The following is a 6,547-nucleotide window of genomic DNA, read 5'->3' as shown; positions in this document are numbered from 1 at the left end:
CACCTCTCGCTCCAGTCACTAGATAATTAACTTATTGGTGGCATCACAGCAAAAATGAGGGGTAAGGAGAGATTTGAAGGAAAGGGTGGTAGTCTTATGAATTAGTTCAGGGAGTCCATACACAAGGGGTGCTGAGGAAGAAAGCATTGAGCCAGTGATGGGAGAAGTGGGCATATGGGAGTTGAAGTTAGGCATCACTGCAGGAGTGAACAGAACCTGGGGAGATCTGAAAGGAGATAAGATGGATGCAGTTGTATGCTAAAACCTCTTGGGTCTACTACAAGAAAATTTAACATGATATGTAGGTACTCCATTTGTATAACCCATACATTTTACATCAGCTTTTAAAGAGATATCTTGATGAAGCAGAACATTTTGCTGTAACACTGCTGAGAAATTATGACATGCTGTTTGCCTGCAACTTTTCAAGAGCGCTTGTTGATAATTTCCTAACCCATTACCACCAAACACATTTGACACTTTAACTTGAATTAATTAAGTAGATACAGTAAAAGAAAGGAAGCTTGCATTTGCAACAACCTTTCCAGTACTTTTCTAAGAATTTGAGTGCACAGTGTCTGAATTCATCCTTAGGAAAGCAATTTTAATTGAAAGCAGCACAGCCTATTATTATTATTATTATTTTCAATATAAGACTTTCCATCAGCTTTACTTGTTTTTCTATTCTTAGTTCTGAACATATCTTTTGGATGCATATTTTATAGTAGGTCACCATTTTTCACCTTTTTTTGTTGAAAGATGCTCCTGAAAAACCCCTCCAAAATATTTTACACTGTAGCAGAGTGGTCCCCTGCTCTTGCTTGTAGGGCTTAAAACAGACCAGGTGGAGGGCTGGAGCTGGGGCAAGAAGCCTGGGTTGATTGGGGAAAATAGGCTCAGCTGTGGCCATGTTCCAGTCAGACTCAACTGGCCCCTATAAGAGGCTGTGAGCCAAAAGCCTGAGGACTCTCCCTCTGCCTGTAGATGGAGAAGGGCCTGGCTGCAGGGAGCTAGACACAGGGTACCTGAGGGGAGCAGGGCTGGGGAAAGGCAGAGGAGCTGAGGAGCTCCTGGCTGGAAAGCCCCAGGCTGTGGCCTAGCATAAGGCCGAGAGGTACTGGGGATTGCAGGGGGCAGCCCAGGGGTAGACAAAGGTAGCAAGTCCAAACCCATTTCCTGATGATGAGTGGCTTATACTGCAGTCTGCCCCAGGGAATGGGGGCTAGATGGAGACTGGGCAGTAGCTAATACTGAGGCAAAGTGGGGATAGTTGGGTGGGGGTTCCCCTGGGAGGGGGAGACCCAGTTAAAGGGGCACCAGGGTCGTGGGAGGGACATGCAGGTGAGTAACTAGAAGGCAGATCACCGGCCTGCAGAGAGTGCTCCAGGCTGGATTGAGCTAATTCTCTGGATAACCAGCAGGAGGTGCCGTCGGGGTGAGTCCACTCGTCTACCACACCAAATTACCACCATTAGCATTTGGCTTCAACTTTTGGTGAACATGGTAATGGAAAGGTTAATAAAAATGGGTCCATTTTGAACCCTGGGCAATAATGCAAGGGGGTCCCTCAGGCACATTTCCTCCCAGCACTACCTCTGGGGAGGTACAGTTTAGACATTGATCCTTGTTTGGAGTTATGCAAAAGGGAACAATCTCAGTCAAAGAAGAAATTGAGTTAAATTATGTTTTCCCCCTTATACAGATGTGTAAGGGGAGGAGGCTGCAGGGAGCTCCTGTGCAAGTGCTGGGTGCAGCTGTAGTTTCCCTACCGACATAAATACAAGGAGTGCTCAGGGCTGACAGAACTAGCTCCAAAAGATGATGGAGAATGGTGAGGGAAAGGTGGGACTGCGACTCTGTTCATTCTTCATATGGGCCAGCCAAGCTGACAAGCAGTTCAGGAAAGTGCTCTCTTTCTCAAGGGGTGTAATAGTAACTATGCTCTTCTTACAAGCTGGGGAGCTTCCCAAGGCAATGTGTCTTCTGGAGGTTCAATGCCTTCCAGAATGCTATCTTTGCACTGTCCCAAAAGAAGTCCTATGCCTAGAAAACACAGAGCTCTCGGTGTTTGAGTTATTTAAGAACTATTTATCAAACTATAGTTAGAAACTATTTAAAAGAAAGAAAACATTCAGCTTTATATATGAAAATTGGTTTGCAGCCTTACATGTTTCACAACAGCAAATGCCCTGAGTGTGCAAAGAGCCATGAAGAAAACAAGCCTAATTGTTTTTGTTGGACCTTATTTAATTTAGCTTCCAGCTCATATTCAAGTTGTTATAACTGGACCACACACTCTGTTATCTCCTGTTTTATGCTGTGGGAGATTTTTTAAGGGCTGTTTCTTCATTTCGATAACTTTTATAGTAAAAAATGGAAAAAAAGAACCTTGAAGTAACAAACAAACAAAACCACGGAGAGAGTTAAACTTCCTTGGGAGATAATTTGCATTATGACCACATTTGGATTCTCATCTTCACACCAAGAACTGCTAACGGGTTTAGCTTAATGTCAGATTGGCCCATCTCAAAACTGTGACATTTCCTAGGTAGCAACTCTCTGCTTCTCAGTCTCTAGCACTGTATGGTACAGCATCCTAGAATCTATTCCAGCACTGCACTCATTGTCTAAGACTACTTACTAGTTCAGTTACTCAGTGATTAATGAATAGGTTTCTGAGTCTGAAGATGGAACTTTAGAGTGGATGTATTGTAAGGGAAGTCTTCAGCTTCTGTTCCTCCTTTCTGGGATAGTAGGAAGTGTTTGTGGCAAATTTAAAAATGAAGCCCAATTGCATGTGGATAGTCGTCTTTTGTCTCCTCGCTGCCCTGTACACCCACACAATGGCCAGAGACAATCTGGCCATTGTTGTATTACCTACTACAGTTAGAATAATTAATCTCTTTTCTTTTGCATCAGGGAAAAATAGAGTTGATTTTTTTACAATCCAAATTAAATCATCATGTTTTATAGATGTGTGTGTCATCCTGGGAGAATGATTCCTTTAAGGCTAAACAATGCCTTCTTTTTTACTAATAACCTTTGAAATGAAGTTTGTTCTATCCTGAATTTGAGATTTTTTTAACACAAGACTCTTGGGGAGAAAATCCAAAATCATTTTATTTAATTAACATATTTATGCTAAAATATGTATTTAACAATGTATCTTACAGGAAGTCACAGCTATCAACTTTCATTACCTGCGAGGGTAAAGGTTTTTAAACAATCTGCAGTTTGTTTTAAAGACCTAACAAAGGAGTATAGTTTAGAGTTAGACACCGAACAATGGGTTACAGTGCATTCAAGGTAATTTAAGATACAATGTCGACCTGTAGTATTTGGCCAGGCTTCAGATTATTACTAGGGGAAATGATTTCTGTGCACTTGTAGAGGAAATGATTCCTAGATGTAGCAAACACCTGGTTCTTGATTAAATTAAAAATCCAAGCAGAAGCTACGAAATTTGGTAATTAAATAAGTTATAACCAAACAGATGGTAAAGTACATTAGATCTACACAGTTCTTAATCATCTCTCCTTATGTGGCTGTTCTCAATGCAGATGTTTGCTTTGGGAACAATAGATACCTTAAGGGACTCATTACCACACAATATTTCCTGGAAAATTTGGCACAGGGTAGTTTAGGAGGGAACTTGTAGATTTTGGTATTGTGCTGGCAAGTGGGAGAAAAAACCAAAACAAGACATTTAATAAAAGAAACAAAAAAAGTACAATGTATACAGCACTAGCCAGCCTTTAGGGGGAATGAAAACACTTGAGATTTTGCTGTTTTTTATAGGAATAATTCTTACCGTCTAACCATTGAAATATCCAAACTCAAGGAAAATTTAAGGAAATTAAAAGGAAGAAGTCCAACCCTTCTTTCACAGAGGGCGAAGAATCTGGCAAGGGATTGAAAGAATATGCTTGAGAGAAGATCCATAACCTGGGCTCAACTACATTGCGTTCCTACTATTAAAAGCTGAAAATGGAGATGTTGATTTTTCTGGTCAAAAATAGTTTGTTTTTAAAAAACTTCCCAGTGTTGGGGCAGCTCAACTTTCAGTCTCGCCGAATCAATCCAATTGATCAAAGTTGTTATACTGCCAAATAAAGATACAGTACTTTGATGAACAGTGGCTCACCCATGTCCCACTGTCAATGGGTGAGTAGTTGCTCATTAACAGGAGCTCAAAGAATGAAAGTCTGTGACGATGAATGTGTTTGTAGGCCAGATTCTCAAACCTGTACTCCTATGTTGAGTAGTAGCTTACTTTATCAATGGGCCTACTGAAATCAAAGAAACCACAGCATGAATAACAGCATCAAATTCTGCCCATGTGTGACAATTGCCGTAACTTTGGTGGAAACAATATCAGAAACATGGTGTCTCAAACATTTAATCTGAACACACAGTAGAGGATAGCACAGCTGAACCCAGGCGTGGTCAATGAGGAGTTATATCTGACATCTAAAACCAGTCATTTGCTATGATCAAATACCTGCAGTGATAGAGAGACAGGCAGAAGTTCTGCAGGGTCAAGTGAAATCCAAAAATATGCAATTGAGGTTTTTGCAGACAAAAAGGCATGGATCTGATTCCCTTTGTCCTGAGTATTCTCCTGCAGCTCCTTGATGTAGAGAAAGGCAAAGACACATCTGCTGTAAAGAAAAGTGGTCATTTCCTATCCACAAAGATGGGAATTTTATTATGTCTGTCTCAGGTACTAAGGTGGATTGCTAAAAGCTGTAAGATCCAAGAAGGATATCTTCTTTGATGGGCACAAATTCCCATCTCTCCTCCACATATGAGCCCAAATGCCTTGGGTAAAAGAAGGGTATAGAAATGATAAAAAAGATTCCCTCCAAGAGGGAGTTGTACTGGTTAGATTGTACTGAGCTTAGCTGCTAGTCATGCATAATGCCAAATCCTTCATGTCTTAGCACAAATCCTCTGCTAACAAACTGTCCTAAAAATTAAATAAAAAGGTGTGTGACCAGTAAGATGGCAAATTTGCAGATGACACAGAATTTATTTAGGTTTAGGTGAGATTAGAAAGGATTGTGAGGTATTTCAGAGGGACCTAACAAAGGTAGATGAATGACAGATGATGTTCTCTAATGCCAACTGTTAACTGCTGATTCATGGATTTCACTGAGTCAAATTTCAGTGGCCTCCTCATTCCTTTAGACAAGGGAAGCACTTCCATACTCATCCTGCCAGCACTTCTCCCTATAGATGCCTTCAGTCTGTAGTAACTAGATCTGTCTCACCACCAATAAGGTGCAGGGTGAATGAGAAATGCAGTGAAATGGCTGATGTCCTTCCTGTCAAACCAGACCTAGAGGGATGTTATAGGCAACTGTTCCTTCACCTCCAAAGCCTCATTTGTGACAAACCCACAGGCTCAGTCCTTTCCCTTGTATTACTGAACAAGTCTATAAAGCTATTGCTGTCCTTCTTTATCTGTCTGAAAACATGCATTTTCCTGTTGTGTTTGTTTCTTTCTATTATTTTAAGAGTTGGCTCCCTGGCTGTGTTCTGTGTAGAGCAGGCTGGTAGTGAGTGGGTTGTACCTCTGATAGTCATACTCCTGGCAAGCCTAGGTCAGCAGTATTGGGCTGAGGATGGAAGGGAGAGGAAATAGTGAATACTTTTGAAAAACCTGGACTCCTAGCAGCTCTAGATCATGACTAACAACTTCTCCATGAAATTCTCTAATGGATGAACCTCCACTGAGCCTGATTTGCATCACTCAATAGGCTATTTTGATTTTTAAAACCCTTTTAAAATTCCAGCAAAAACCAGAAAAGTCTACTATAAGGTGTGGCCTCCTGCCCAACACCAGCATGGCTAGGGCTTGCAAGAGGTATAGCTGTGGCAGGGAACTGTTTTGAGTTAGGGGGGAGGGATAGCTCCGTGGTTTTGAGCATTAGCCTGCTAACCCCAGGGTTGTGAGTCAATCCTTAAGAGGGCCATTTGAGGATTGGTCCTGCTTTGAGCAGAGGGTTGGACTAGATGATCTCTTGAGGTCACTTCTAACCCTAATATTCTATGAGTACTAAACCAAAATAGGTTTGGAACAATACAGTTAAAGATTAAAGAGGACCCAAGTGATTTAAAACATTAAGCCCCAATAATAATAGGGGACTTTAACTCAGACATCTGTTAGAAAAGTAGTTTTGCAAATTTGGATTATATTGGGGACAACATTTTGTGTCAGAAGGTGATGAAGGTAACCAGGGGACAGCTATTTTAGACTTGATTGTGACCAGCAGGGATGAATGGGTTTTGAAAATGAAGGCTGAAGTCAATTGGAATGAAAGTGAAATCTCATTTCATGATCATGATCCTAAGAAAGGGAAGAAATGAAAGAAGGACAATGGACTTAAAAAAGGTGATTTTACCTACTACTCCCTTGAGTTTGTTAATGTCCCATGGGACAAAAATCTAAGGAGAAAAGGAGTTCAGGAGAGCTGGCAGTTTCTCAAAGAAACAATATTAAAGGTGCAATAGTAGAACTACCCCAATGCAAAGGAAAGATAGG

This window comes from Gopherus evgoodei, chromosome 3 (assembly GCF_007399415.2).
Source record: "Gopherus evgoodei ecotype Sinaloan lineage chromosome 3, rGopEvg1_v1.p, whole genome shotgun sequence".
Lineage (NCBI taxonomy): Eukaryota > Metazoa > Chordata > Testudines > Testudinidae > Gopherus > Gopherus evgoodei.
Note: the sequence above shows the minus strand (reverse complement) of the source record.